This window comes from Pteropus medius, unplaced genomic scaffold, assembly GCF_902729225.1.
Source record: "Pteropus medius unplaced genomic scaffold, Ma_sr-lr_union100, whole genome shotgun sequence".
Taxonomy (NCBI): Eukaryota; Metazoa; Chordata; class Mammalia; order Chiroptera; family Pteropodidae; genus Pteropus; species Pteropus medius.
The window spans coordinates 6,086,341-6,102,472 of NW_024344253.1; the positions used below are offsets into that span (position 1 = coordinate 6,086,341).

Here is a 16,132-nt window from a genome sequence, read left to right on the forward strand (position 1 = left end):
AATAGAATAAAATACACTTTCATAGTTATAGTGAGCCTCGGATACTTAGATGACCAGTTAGAGCTTTGTAACTAGTTCCTTGTGGTTTCAAAATATTATCACTATTTCTACTTTTCATTTATATTATGGAAATAAAATATAGATTTTAGAATATATTATTTTCCAGGTTTTAAGGGCTTTATATGTATTGTCGTTTATAACAGAAGCTTCATAATAAGCCTACTATTTAGCTCTATTTTACAGATGAGAAATGGAAGCTTGCAGAAGTTAAGTGCTAGCCCTAAGGTGACAAATAGCTAGTGGCAGAGCTGATCATATGCGCCCAATAGAAAGAAAGGTGACAATGGTAAATGAGAGGTTTTATGAGAATGCTGTTTGACTTCTGAAAGAAAGATGTGATATAAGTCAAGAGTTACTAAAACTACATGTGCCTTTTCAACCTTACACAGATAAAAGCAACTTACATTAATTCAAATGCCAACCTTCTCCTGGAGACAGACGCTTTTTGGAAACAGGATTGCTTAATGAAGTACGTGGCAACTCCATTTGTGACAAGTGCATTTGGAAATTTTGCGAAATAGCCATAGATGATGGACCTCGTCACACACATGGTTATTAATGCAATGAGACATGACAGAGCATGAAATGCACACTATCCATTCACATCGAAGGCTAAGTGCCATCAGTGCATCTATGTGTGAATTAATACAGTATAACACACTGCTGGCCATGGAATGTCACACAGCAACAGTGATTGGAATTGTAAAATGCCTTAATCAAATGTTATTTGGAAAGAACAAGTATGTGCTGTCACATTGATGACAAGGTTTAAAAGTGTTGAACTAAAAAAATTATGCTGCGCTATAGTCATAGCCCATTAATCTCATCAATTGTGTAATTATTTTGGATTACTTTATTTGATCTACATTTTAATTCTGAAGTCATATAAATCATGGAAAAAAGTAAATTAAAATCAGTCAGTATATCTTTTTTAATTTCATTGCCAGAAATATAAGCATATGTAAAAATATAAATTGGATTATATTCACTTTTATATATGTAAGGATAGAACTATGCTCCATTTTAATTTTCTCTTCTCTCTCTCTCTCTCTCTCTCTCTCATCTCCTCTCTCCCCCTACTTCCTGCTCTTGCTCTTATATTTGTAAATTCTTTCTTTATTACCTACTTCCCCACAATATATATTTAAGCGCTTCAGTCACTTCTATGTTTAAAATCTACCTCCTTATATCCTGTGGGGCCTTTTTAACTACTGTTAACAGGAAAGTCTCAAATATAGTTTCCACTTACTATCATCACTTCCTCACCTCCCACTCCATCTTCGACTGAAAACAATTATCTGTCTACCTAATACCCATATTCCCATCTCAGACCCCATCATTAAATGGAAACTGTTTTAACTAAAGTCCACAATAATTTCTCAATCAATTATTATAAGAAGTTCTCTTTAATTGTGTGTCATGTTTGACCTCTCTTAGGTTTGACAATTTTGATCACTCCCTTTCTGAAAATCCTTCCTTCTTGGTTTCCATCACACTACTTCTACTAGGTCCCCTTCGGTATCTCGGGTTATTTCTTCCCAGTCTTTTCTTCTCCTTTGTACTCTAAATGTTCCTTTGTTCTAAGATTCTGCTCTTGCCTCCCTCCCTTTTTTTTTTAAATAGCACTCTGCACACACATGGGAAAATTTTTTCATATGAGTTTCTAGTGGTTGTTATTTAAACACGAACACTAGCTTATACTTCTTTGAGCTGTAGTCCAATTTTTTTCCTGCCTAGTAGACACCTCTACTTATGAGATCCTCTAAGTTAACATGGCCCAAATAATAATTATCTTCCTATTTATCAGTCTGTTTATTTTCCTATAATCCCCATCCTAATGAATGGTTTCTGCATTAACTTGTTTATCTGTCACTTTTTCTACCTCCTTCACAATAGAGGTGTCTCCATTAACTACCTTCTCTAAATAATGGAAACATTATGCTTGTACTCGTCAATCTATTATATTTACTAGCTCTGGATATCACGATTTGGTCTTTTATACTTCTAGAAATATTTTTGCACAAAGTAGTTTTTCTTTCGATGTTTTAATGTATTTTAAAAATGGAGCTGGATTCAGTACATTAAATAAATCTGTTACTCTAAGTCAAGCTTTTCATACAGCATTTCTTTTCCTTACGTTATTTCTTGATTGACCATATTTTCTAAGGCTGACTCACTGTTTCTCAATATTTCGTATTCTACCCAGCTTGAAAATGTCATTGTGTATATGTATTTGGTTTTATACAATTTTATTAAATGTGTAAGTTCATATATCTACCAACAGTCAGAATAGTTGCATCACGAAAAGGATTCTGTATTGCTTTGTATTGCCTTTTTATCATCATACCCACCTACATAACTTCTAAGCCCTAGTAACCATCGATCAATTTTCCATTGCTATATTTTTTGCCATTTCAAAATATTACATAAATTAAATCATATAATATGTAACTTTTTGGTATTTTGTTCTTAGATTAAGATTTGCTGAGATGATGATGATGATGATGATGATGATGAGGAAGAAGATGATGATGATGATGATTGTGGCAAGTTTTATTATGGAAGAAAATCACCAGAATATAAAGTAGAAAGAAATGTTAATCATATAAAATTAATTTTCAAATTAAAAATAGTACATTTATAAGGAAAAATGAAACTAATGCAGTAGAAATAGTAGTTTTCAATAATAACAATTCTTCTTTAAAATTCAGTGTGAGTCAAATAAACACAGAGAAAAGACGTCTCATAATTTTTTTTTTTTTTTAATTACAATGGAGAGAGACACTAATTGAAAGGAGGTGAAGTCTATGGACCTCTCCTGAGGGCGACAGTGGGGAGCAGCCTTTGCTAGGTGGTAAACACAGAGTACAGAGGTTTGACGGGTGGGTTTCCGCTACAAGGTTAGTGGATTTGTACAGAAAACTATTTTCTTCTGAATTTCTTTATCTGCAAGATAAGAGGTTCAGACTAAATGGTTTCTAAGGTACTGTCAGTTCTAAATTCTAATAAACGTAGTAGTTAAAAGCTTTTGCTCTGGAGAGAGAGGAACTGGATTTGAATATTGACTGACTCTATGAGGATGGGTGAGTGATTTAATCTCTCTAAATCTTAATGTCCTCATTAATGAAATGGGGATAATAATAGCACATTCCTCATAGGTCAGCATACTGTCACACCTATAAAATAGCTGAATAAAATTTAGTTATTAAAATTTCTATTACCAGATATCAATCTCTCAAACTTCTCAGAAAGTAATACTTTTTCAAATACCTCATTTATGCAAAATCTGAAATTCAATAGGATTGTTATGAGAGTTAAAGGGAAAATGCATTTGAAATGATTATGTACAAAATAAGGTATATGTATTGTTTTAATTGCAAAGTATTTATTTCTCAAGAAAATGGCCTTAGTAATTATAAAATAGGTCATCATTTTCTGCTCATCTCGTGTATACGTGATATAGCATGGGAAGAGTTTTGGAAAGAGTTTGACTCAAAAAGAATTAATTTCTTTTTTAAACTAGAATCAGAGAAAAGGACTAATTGGGAGATAAAAATAAATTGCAGCCTTTCATTCATACAGGTGAATGTTTTCATACTAAAATACATAGCCCTGGAAATAACAAGAAACACTGCAAACTAGGTGGAAAATTTAAGTGGGTGTTTAAGGTTAACACTTCTATAGCTATAAGTTTTAGAACTGCTATATTGGAGTGGGGTAGGGGAAGGTGTGGTGGGGTGGGAGAGAAGGCCACGACCACAAGAAAGAGAAAAATAAAAGTGTAAGACACACAGAAGGAAACTTCTGAAAGTAATCAAAATAATTTTTAGGCTGAAAATTTAAGCATTAAAATAAATGAAATCAAGTCCCCAAACTCTGTTTATGAAAAATAAGTGGAGTTTTAGAAAAAGCCTTCATGGGGAAGGCAAAAATGAGATTGCTAAACCAGTGCTGTACACATGAATTTCAGGAAGAAAAGTTTTTGCCAATGTTGTTTCATACCTAGAATTAAATATGTGTTTCAGCAAAACTTTATCTCCAAGAAAATAAACTTCTAACTTTTAGTTTTCCTATTGTCCCATCACAATAAATACTCACCGAAGAAGAAATTGAAATTTTCTGTGTGAATTGAGCTGTACTTTTAAATCCCTGTTTTTGACACCAAGATGTAACTAATTTTGCTGAAGGTACCAGGTACTCTGAAGTTAGATTTCACGAGAAGTTGAAATTCTCCTTTCTTTCTTGAAGTCAGTGAAATTCTTCAGCAGTGCGGATCCCTTTGAAGTCAGGTTGATATGCCAACATTGAATCAAATTTTGTGAACTTCAAAGTTCTCTCTGTTGTAAAGGATATCCTGGTGAGGCTAGATATTGCAAAAAGAAATGAGAATACGACCTGAACATTTTAACTAACTTGGTTTCTAAAGTAGTATGTGAGTTTTCTTATTTTGTGAATATTCATGTTTTTATATACTTAAAATATTTAATGCTATATATAGTAGTGTTACTATCACATTCCAAAATTTTACTTTATATTTATTTTATACCTTAGAATTCTGATGAACTTACTTTATATGGGAATTTTACATTACTTTTTCTTACATGAAGGAATGTTGAAAAGAGCATAGAATTTAGAATCTTAGAAGCTTCATGAAGACCTTACATATGTGTTTTTGGGTAAATTGCACTCAAAATTAATTTAAAAAAATCTACATCACAAAGTTTTTATAAGAAAGAAATAACAATGTATGTATAAGTGTATAATATTCAATTATAGCAAATTTAAAACAAAGTTAATTTCCTCTATTCTTCATCTCTGCACAAAACACTGAAAGTTTTCAGGACCATGAATGTTCAGATTAAGTTACTTAGATTAATCACCCAAAGTGATGAATATATGGGCCACCTACTTCTGCATACAGCATTCTTGATTGACAGCTCTTTAAGAACCTTGAATATGTCATCCACCACTTTCTGGCCTCTATTGTTTTTGATGAGAAATCAATGCTTAATTTTTTTGGTATTCCCTCATGGATGAGGTGTTTTTCTCTTGTTTTTAAGATTTTTTTGTCATTAGCTTTCAGCATCGACTGATTTGTCTAGATATGAATTTTAAGATTTATCTTACTTGAGATCTGTTGAGCTTCATGGATGTGAAGATTAATGTTTTTCATATTTGTAAATTGTCCCTTAACAGTGGATTATATTATGTGAGGGAAAAAAAGCCAGTCATGGTTTAGATTTCTTTGTGACTATGTAAACATATTTTGGAAAGTTATAGTATGTATTCATTAAGCAGAGATTGGCAGCCTGCTTTTTTAAATCCCACCATTTCTACTTTACATGTTGGTTAAAACAGTGTGCACGCTTCAGCTGACCAGCTGCCCGAATCGTTTGTGGAAACAGAAATCGACTGTGAGACACACAGAGTATTTTAGCCTCAGGCCCCCTTCCTTACCAGTGGACCTCTAACTCCTTAGGCATTAAATGTGATGGCAATACCTAATTCTTCCTTCATAATTGTTCTTTCCTTAATAGTGACATTCATTTGTGATATCATACCATATAAAACTTTGTATCCAGTAAAATAAAGTTGATTAAAAATTATGGCAATGATGAAGTTTCGTGCTACAGTAACTGTAAAAGAGTATGAAACTGAGGTGAATCTCAGTTCTGATTTTTATTGTACAGATTTCTTAACTCCTGACATGAGTCAATAAACTTGACCTTGTGTGAAAGTCCATAAGCAGCACATATTCATACTTACAGCCAAGGGCTCAAGAGGAAAACACACTACAGTTCATTTCCATTTATTGCTTACATAATTTTCTATTGGCCAGTTTGGCTCATGCATCCAATAAAAGTGAGCACAGAGACAATCCCACAATGTGCGTGGGTGTGTGTGGGGGTGGTATGTGGTGGAGGGAGGGGGCAGTGAGGTTATTAGAGAAGAAAGGAAACTGAAAGAGAAAAAAATCAGTGCCCTTAGTCGTTGTTGTTTTTGTATTCAAACAGAAAACTCAAGAACATGGGCATATGGGAAGGAGTCCTTTCCATTTCATAAAGTCAGTCACATTGGGTACTCATCATGTGTTAGGCATTGTGAAAAGCAAGGAAATAGAGTCCACTCATCAAGATATCCAGTTATCTATTTCTAAATTAATTGATACAAACCAGATATTGACATTCTCAAGATACTATCCTGAACAAAGCAGAAAAATTTCTACCCTCAAGTTGCTTATAAGATTAAGTAAAGGGTGAACTGAGAATAAACAGGAGCCAGATTGTAAAAGACCCATCACGCTGAACTGAAGGGATTAAATTTTTTCAAACAGATGATGAATGGTCATCATAAGTTTTTAAACAAGGAGTCACGTAGTTTGATTTTCCTTAGAGAAAGATAAAATCTTGTACCTATCTTATAGATGACAAACAGTCTTTAAAGTATTTCATTTATTTATTTATTTATTTACCTATTTATTTTATTTATAGATGAGGCAATCCTTGGTTGACCTCACAGATTGCAAGGACCTTGTCAGTTTACAATCTCTTATTTTTTTATTTTTTTATTTTTTATGCCTACAGCACCTGGTCTTCCTAGGTGGTCTCCCATCCAAGTACTAACCAGGCCCGATCCAGCTTAGCTTCCAAGATCAGACTCTGGGATCAGGCTTGTTTAAGGTAGCATGGCCACAGACTAAAGTATTTTAAATAAGAGAATAACGTAATCAGATTTGTATTGCAATAAAATAATTTACTCAGAGGTGGTTTGGATAGTGAATGGGAGGAAGGCAAAACTGAAAGGTGTAAGGAGAGATTATATTTTACTCATAGTGTTACAGTAATCCTAAAAAAATCATAGTGACTAAGGGATTTGAGAGAAATCACTTGATTTGCATATTAAGGAGGTAGAAACAACAGGGTTTAGTGGTGAGGAGGTAGATGAGGACAAAATAATGGGGGTGAAAGAAGCTTGGGAATTTATATGACACTACTGTTTTAAGCATGTTCTCTCACACATTGCAAACAGTGAAATTCTAACACCAATTCTTTAAACTACTACTACTTTTCACTAATCCCCTTTGCAGCAAAATACTGAAAAGAGTTATCTATTCTTGGGAGCAATCTAAGCACTCAGCAATAGACTTGGATAAAGAAGAGGTGGTTACATATATTCAATGGAATATTACTCAGCCATAAAAAAGAATAGAATCTACTATTTGCAGCAACATGAATGAACTTAGAGAGTATTATGCTAAATGAGATAAGTCAGATAGAGAAAGACAAATATCATATGATTTCCTTTGTATGTGGAATCTAAAGAATAAAATAAGAGAACACACAAACAAACAAAAAACCCAAAAATGAATTCATAGATATAAGGAACAAACTGATGGTTGCCAGATGGGAGAAGGGTTGGGAGGCTGGGTGAACTAACAAAAAATAATTATCTATTCTTTTTTTCAATTCCTTTTCTCTCTTCCTACCTTAAACCATCTAATAAAACTCTCATGATAAAACGCTACCAAAACTATGCTCACCAATGAAACTAATAATTTCTAAGTTGCCAAGTTCAATGATCAAGTCCCATTTTTTTATTTTGCTGGGCTGAACCAACCAGAAGCATTCGACATAGCATAATGTGTCTTCTGTTTCAATATTTCTTCATTTGGATTCTAGGAATCCAAATTTCTTGGTTTTCTCCTATCCCATTGACCACTCTTTCTTATCTCCTTTATTGATCATTTTCTCTTTTTCACCTCCTAATGCTGATGTTGCTCAAAGATCTGTTCCTTGTCCTTTCCTCAATTAATGTTCACATCCCTGATTACTTCAATGAGGCTCATGGCATCAGGTCTCATCATATACTACTTATTCCCTGTTAATATCTTCAATCCAAAATTCTCTTCTGAACTCGACACATATTCAATTGCCTCAGTATTTCCACATGCAAATTTAAAAGCCACTTGCAATTCAAAGTATTCAAAATGTAATTCTTGATCTGTCTTTTACCCCAACAACCCACCGCTGCTTCAAACTCTTCAGTCACAGCTTTCCTCCTCTCAGCTGACGTCAATTCAATGCCTCAGTTGCCCAGACCAGAAACCCTGAAGTCATTCTTAAATAGTTTTTGGCTTTCATACCTCACATCTAAGGCATCAACAATTCCTATTAGTTCCATCCTTAAGATATTTCTAGAATTCTGTTATTTTCCACCCTCTCCACTGCTACATTTGTGGTAGAAAGATCTTCATCTCTCAGCTGCATTGCTACATACCAACTGGAATCCCTTCTTTTATTTGCCCCTGTAAAATCTCTTTAAAAAAAGCCAAAGTGAATCTTTTTTTTATTTTTAAAGTAAGTCAGTCGTGAGACTTCTCTGATCAAAGCTCTTCAGTGGCTCCTTATTTCACACAGAGTAAAGTCAAAGACCTCACATAGGGAGCAGGGATATGCATAACATGGTAACCCTAGGAGCCCTCTGCCTCATCTTCCACAATTCTTCCCCTCCTTGACACAGCTCCAGTAATTCTTATATGTTTGCTATCCTTTGAAAATATAGATCTACTCTTATCTTAGAGACTTTGCACCCATTGTTGCTTCTTCTTGGAAACTTCTCCCTATAGATACCTGCTTAGCTAACATCTTTACCTTGTTGATGACTTTACTCAAATTTTATCTTCTGAATGAAGCCCATCTTGATAGCCATCCAACAACATACCTAAGAGGAAGCAGTTAGGGGGACAAAAAGAAAACCAGGAATGTGAGATGCCAGAAAAACTTTACCAAGAGACCACTTTTAAAAAAATTACTAAGAATTGAAAGTGCAGGTTGTGTGAAATGAGGACTAAATGGATCAATTTGGTTTAATCATAAAGAGATTTTTTTTGTGCTCTTGGCAAGAATAGTTGATTTGAATTGTTAGATGAGAATGCCAGAGAGTGTAGGATCCTTTGTCTTTATGCCATGGGTCATGTACTGTTGATTAATGCTAAGACAATTGGAAAGACTCAAAATTAAAAGACCATCTAATTTTTACCCTACTCACACCTATTTTTTTTTTTTAAAGGACTTTGGAATTCTTTTTTCTCATTCATAAAATAGGCATAATAATATCTAGTCCATAATTGCAGAACTGCGTCTGGAATCAATTTGAAAACCACTGCTCTTCTACCATATCATTGCGTTATTACTTATATTTTGCAGGAGAAAAGCTGAGACTTTCAGCCAAATAATTAAAAATAAAATAAATCTGATATTCTTTGGAAAGTATTTCCTTGACTTTGTATTCCTGTAAAGTGATAATGAGATGATGTCTTTGAAGACCAGATTTTTAAAAAATTCCATATAGATCACTTTATAGATTGATACAATCACAGAATGTATCCAGGTGTCATTATTTGAGGCATTACGTCACACGTTCAAAATGTGGATGATCTTACACAATGTCACTCAATGTTTGAGTGATGGTTATTTTAATAAAAGGTACAAAAGTTAGTAGCTGTAGTCAGCAGGGTTGCCTTTTTTAACCTTGGGTTTAGCCTACTGTTTCTTCAAAATGAGAGACTATCTCTAATTTGTAGCCTGCTATTGTTTCTTCTCTACTGATAATGTTTTGTTTGTTGTAACAGTACTTCAAAGTGCAAAAGACACATAGTGGAAGTAAGAGATACCTTAGGAAAGTAACCTCAGAGGGCTTATATTATAGCAGTTATTCTTAATATCGCTGCAGCCTCCCTTTTTATCTAATAACCTTGAAATTTTTATTCCCAAATTTACATGTCTACTTTATATTTAAACTTCTTCTCTATTTTCTGTACCAGAGTATGTATCAAATAAAAATATTTAGTTGAGATACTCACTAATCAATATTTACTATTTCTTAATAAATTTGGTTTTGCAAGGTCAGTGATAAGATTTAAGGTTTGAAGGCTTGGATTAAATTGTTTTAATTATACCAAAGCATCAGAAATGTATTCATTTATCTCTTTAGTTTTCATTAATGTACACCCTTAATTAAAATAATAGCATAAAGTATTTAACTGCCCATTCATCAAAAGAGGAGACTGACTATAGAACACTTTTAAAGAAATATAACCACCTGAGTACAAGTTAACAAGTTCCAAGTTACTGGCCATCTGGCTGTAACATCTGTTGCCTGTTGGTTGTCAGTGTCCATTTGCATGATCTGGATTACTAGGTGAGGTAAGGAAGAATTTTCCTCAATAGAAGAGGATCATTCTGTGGACAAGAGTATACATATGGAAGTATTTCTTTTCATTAGAAACTCATAATTTATTAGTACATTTAATTATTTTCTTTTTGGAGTAATCATCTGTCCAATTGCTCTTGTCTGCTTAAGCCTGTCCACAGGCGAATTGGCATGCAATTATTGAATTACTCATCAATAAACAACTTTTGAACACTGTCTCTGTATCTAGTGCTGTAAAAGGAAATGTGAGAATGTAGAAATGAGCAAGAGAGAGAGTCACTTTCTTCTGTTAGGAATACAGACAATAATCTATAGTGTAAGACATCCTGCAGAAGAAGTAGGAAAGTGGAAGTTAGCTAGGCCAGGGCATTGTCATGATATGGAGCCTCGTTTTAGTTATAGACAGTAATTTTTATGGGAGAGTAATACGAACATGACAGGTACAGAGTTTAAAATGTTGAAGAATATTCCACTGTATATATGTACCACAGCTTCTTCAGTCAATTATCTATTACTCAGCCATAAGAAGAGATGAAATACTGCCATTTGCGACAACATGGATGGACCTCGAGATAATCATGCTAAGCGAAAAAAAACAGACAGAAAAAGTTGAAAATCATATGATATCACTTATATATGAGATATAAACCTAAAAGCAACAAATGAACAGGACAAACAGAGACTCATGGACATGGACTATAGGCTAGTGGTTACCGGAGGACTATGGACTAGTGGTTACTAGTGAGATGGGGTATGAAGGGGGAGGTAGACAGGGTAAAAGGAGTCAAATATAGGATTTAAGGGGAGGGTGAAGTGGGTAAAGGGGATCACATATTTGATAACTGAAGGAAATTGGACTTTGGGTGGTAAACACACAACAGAATATACAGATTTCAAATGATAATGTACACCTGAAAATTATATATTTGTATTAACCAATGTTATCCGAATAAACTTAATTAAAAATTAAAAATATAAAATAAAAATAAAATAAAAAATTGAAGGGTAGTCAAGACATATGGAAAGAAGCCGAAAACTACTATAGCTATCTAAGATAGATCAGTTTCTGTCACCCGGAATCTGGATGTTGGATTCTTAGTATGTCTGTCTGTCTGTCTGTCTGTCTGTCTCTCTCTCTCTCATTCTCTCTCTCTCCCTCTCTCCCTTTCCCAGTAGTTTCTCTGTCAGATAATGACTTCTGCATCTCAACATGTTTACCTAATGCTTGGCTAGCCAGCTCTGCACATTTTCCCACTTTAGTTTACTTCGGTCTAGGGAAAACTGCCACCTTTCTAGGACTCTTATTATTCTTTATTTTATTTTTAAAATACTAGTTGTTAATATTCTTTCACTCGTTGTCTCATCATTAAATCCTCTTTGTTAGAACCACTGATGTCCTCTCCCTAAGTACTCGACCCTAAGTAAACTCCCGGCACTTGACCTAGTTTCTCTCAGCCTTATTCACAGTGCCTGAGTCTGTTCCTTCTACCCTCTCTCCCAGAAGAATTCTTCTTTCTGCTACTGCCTTTCAATTTAAACTGCTGTCTAGAATATTCAGCTTCTCTGATTATCAAATGGATCCTTGGTTACTTACAGTTTTTAGAATCATATCTGACATTGCTCAGTGTGGCTTGAGACCTTTCTGATCCCCATATCTGATTCATTCTTTGTATGCTAGTGAACTGCCCCCAGGTTTTACTCTGCACTAAGAAGTGTGTTACTGCCCATGTCCTTTCCATGAAAATGCCTTGTATATGATATTATAAAAGCCATTTGCATTAAGAAGAAACCTTTAAATTGCAACTTAGCCATTACAGTGTACAGCTTCTGCGTGCAAACTTCTATTTTCTTACTCCCAAGTTTAGCACTTGTATAGCTATTTCACAAAGCTCCTTTTAAGTGCCCATCATATTTAATTTAATGATTTTGCTCTTTCAAGGGTAATAAACTCAAATGGCTTTAAAAAGGTTACAGTTACATGAAGCCCCAATACATAATTTGGTGAATGAAGTGTCTTTCTTCTGTATATTTTAATAAAACAAAAACAACACAGTTTCCAGCAATGACACGGTAATTTCTCTCAACCTAATCTTACGTTGTAAACAACCAGAAAATCAGGAAAAATATTTTTTCAAAACTTGTTTAAAATCACTGTCAGACTACGAAGGCAGCAAGAACCTGTGGGTCTAAGACTATAAGGGAAGGAAAACACAGGAACTTAACCTGATATTTGACACCATTTTTCACCTGTGCAATTTGCCATCTGATAGTGCAGCTGAAAGACTGAGAAATTAAGAACTTTGACATTCGGTCTGTGCCAACCCATCATCTAACCACATGTGCCATGACCAGGTAGGCTACTGAGGCAAAGCAGAATTATTATTGGCAATATTTGCCACAACACAATTACTGGGCCAATAAAACATAATAATATTTTCATGTACTAATTCTGTAAATCAAATGTATGAATAAATGTTATGGGCTATCTGAACCCAGAAACATTTACAAAGCATGGACATTTTTGATTATATGGGTGTTTTTCTTGCTATTGAGTTAAATAATTTTTTATATATTTTAGATATTAACTCCTTATCAGATGTGTGGTTAGCAAATATTTTCTCCCATTCTATAGATTGCCTTTTTATTTCATTGATCATTTATTTGGCTGTGCAGACCTTTTTAGTTTGATGTTGTCTCACTTTATTTTTGATTTTGTTGCTTGTGCTTTAAATGTCATATTCAAAACAAAATTATTTCAACTACATATCCAGCAAAATTTTTCTTTGTGAATGAAAGAGAAATAACTCATTAGCAGATAAACAAAATCTGACAGTTTTCCACTAGCAGATCAGCTGAACGAAAAACACTATCAAGATTCCTTATTTAAAATGCAATCACGTTAAAAACAGCAACAAATAAAAAAATTAAAAATAAATAAATAAATAGATAAATAAATAAATAAATAAAATTGTTTGCTAAGATTTCGTTGAGGATTTTTGCATCCATGTTCATCAGGGATGTCAGCCTGTAGTTTTCTTTTTCAGTAGTGTCTTTGCCTGGTTTTGCATTTAAGGGTGATGGTGGTCTCATAAAATGAGCTTGGAAGAGTTGCCTCCTCTTGAATTTTTTGAATAATTTGAGAAGAATAGCTGTTAATTCTTTGAATGTTTGGTAAATTTCACCTATGAAACCATCAATTCCAAGACTTTTGTTTGTTGGAAGTTTTTTGATTACTGATTCAATTTCATTTGTAATAATCAGTCTATTCAGATTTTCTATTTCTTCTTTATTCAGTCTTGGAAGATTGTATGTTTTTAGGAATTTATTCATTGCTTATAGATTGTTGAATTTGTTGGTATATAACTGTTCATAGTATTTTGTATTTCTGTTGTGTTAGTTGTCGCTTCTCTTGTTTCACTTCTGGTTTTTTTGTTTGTTTGTTCGGATTCTCTCTTTTTTTTTTCACAAGTCTGGTTAAGGTTTATCAATTCTGTTTATCTTTTTTAAAAAATATTATTACTTATTATTATTTATGCCTACAGTCACTTGGTCTTCCTAGGTGGTCTCCCATCCAAGTACTAACCAGGCCCAACCCTGCTTAGGTTCCAGATCAGACAGCAGGCTTGTTCAGCATGGCATGGCCGTAGACCATGGACTATGAACTGTGGCTCCACTGGGGCACAAATCCAGGACCTTCTGTGTGTAAAGCAGATGTGCTAACCCCTACACTATGGAACCACGTCCTCTGTTTGTCATTTCAAAGAACAAGCTCTTCGTTTTATTTATCTTTTGCATTGTTTTTTAGATTCTATTTTGTTTATTTATGTTCTGATCTTTATTATTTTCTTCCTTCTTCTCACTTTGAGCTTTGCTGTTCTTTTCTAGTTCCTTTCAGTGTAAAGTTAAATTGTTTATTTGAGATTTTTCCTGTTTTTTGAGGTAGGCCTGTATTGCTATGAATTTCTGTCTTAGGACGGCTTTCATTGTGTCCCACAGAATTTTGGGTCTTTGTGTTTTCCTTTTCATTTGTCTCAGGGTATCTTTTGATTTCTTCCTTGATCTCATTGTTAACTAATTCATTACTTAGTAGTACATTATTTAGCCTCCATGAGTTTGTGTTTTTTAGTTTTTTTCTTGTAATCGATTTCTAGTTTCAGACCATTGCGGTCAGAAAAGATGCTTGCTATGATTTAAATCTTGAATTTATTGAGACCTTTCTCTTGGCCTAACACGTGGTCTATTTTGGAAAATGTTCCATGTGTACTTGGAAAGAATGTATATTCTGCTGCTTTGAGGTAAAATGCTCTAAAAATATCAATTAAATCCATCCGGTCTAATGTGTCTTTTAAGGCCACTATTTCCTTATTGATTTTCTGTCTGGAAGATCTGTCCATTGGTGTCAGTGGGGTGTTAAAGTCCCCTACTATGACTGCATTACTGTCAATCTCTCTATTTATGTTGGTCAATATTTGCTTTATATATTTAACTGCTCCTGTATTGGGTACATAACTATTTGCTAGCATGATGTCCTCTTGTTGGATTGTTTCCTTTATTATTCTGTAATATCCTTATTTATCTCTTATTATTGCCTTTGTTTTAAAGTCTATTTTGTCTGATATAAATATTGCTACCCTAGCTTTTTTTTTTTTTTTTTTTGGTTCCATTTACATGAAATATCTTTTTCTTTTCCTTTATTTTTAGTCTCTGTGTGTCTTTTGATATGAAGTGGGTATCTTGTAGAAAGCATACATGTGAGTCTTGCTTTCTTATCCATTCAGCTACCCTGTGTTTTTTGATTGAAGCTTTAATCCATTAACATTTAAAGTGATTATTGATAGGTACATAGTTATTGCCATTTTATTATTCATATTTATGTTCTCCCTCTCCTTTTCCTCTTAAAAAAGTTCCTTTAACATTTCTTTTAATACTGGTTTGTTGGTGATGAACTCCTTTAGCTTTTTCTTGTTTGGGAGGCTCTTTATCTCTCTTTCAATTCCAAATGAAAGCTTTGCTGGGTAGAGTAATCTTGGTTGTAGGTCTTTTCTTTTCATTGCTTTGAAAATATCGTGCCAATTCTTTGTGGACTGCAATGTTTCTGTTGAGAAATCAGCTGACAGTCTCATGAGAACTCCCTTATAAGTAACTAGCTGCCTTTCTCTTTGTCTTTAATCTTTGTCATTTTAATTATGATGTGTTTTGGTGTGGGCCTGTTTGGGTTCATCTTGTTTCATATTCTCTGTACTTCCTGGACTTGTATGTCGATTTCCTTTGCCAGGTTAGGAAAGTTTTCCATCATTATTTCTTCAAATAGGTTTTCAATTTCTTGCTCTTTCTCTTCTTCTTCTATGCTAGTGAGCTGCCTATGATGTGAATGTTGTTAAATTTGATGTTGTCCCAGAGACTCGTTAAACTACCCTTTATTTCTTGGATTCTATTTTCTTTTTGCTGTTCTCATTTGATTTTTTTGTTTGTTTGTTTGTTTGTTTGTTTGTTTATTACTTTCATCTTCCAAATCACTGATTAAGTCCTCTGTTTCATTTAATTTGTTGTCGATCCCTTCTAGTGTATTCATTTTAGTTATTGTATTCTTCATTTCTCAGTGTTTCTTTCTGATGGTTTCAATGTCCTTTTTTATGCTTACTATCTCTCTGCTGAAGTTCTCATTAGATTTCTAAATATCCTTATAATCAGTGTTTTGAACTCTATACCTGATAGGTTGCATGCCTCTATTATGTTTAGTTCTGTTTCTGGAGTTGTCTCCCATTCTCCCATTTGGGACATGTTTCTTTGTTTCCTCATTTTGGCTGCCTCTCTGTGTTTATTTCTATCTATTTGGTAGATCTGCTCTGTCTTCCAGTCT

General features: G+C 33.8%; 1 long non-coding RNA gene and 1 pseudogene across 1 annotated transcript; both read right to left on the reverse strand.

The window, feature by feature from the left end:
* Positions 1–3,898: 3,898 nt before the first annotated feature.
* Positions 3,899–11,949, reverse strand: LOC120607862 (uncharacterized). The gene is made up of 4 exons (XR_005654258.1): positions 11,867–11,949; positions 10,162–10,301; positions 8,712–8,781; positions 3,899–4,423 (listed from the first exon to the last, which is right to left on the reverse strand). It is a non-coding gene; the product is annotated as an uncharacterized LOC120607862 (long non-coding RNA).
* Positions 6,636–6,757, reverse strand: LOC120607983 (uncharacterized; annotated as a pseudogene).
* Positions 11,950–16,132: the final 4,183 nt, after the last annotated feature.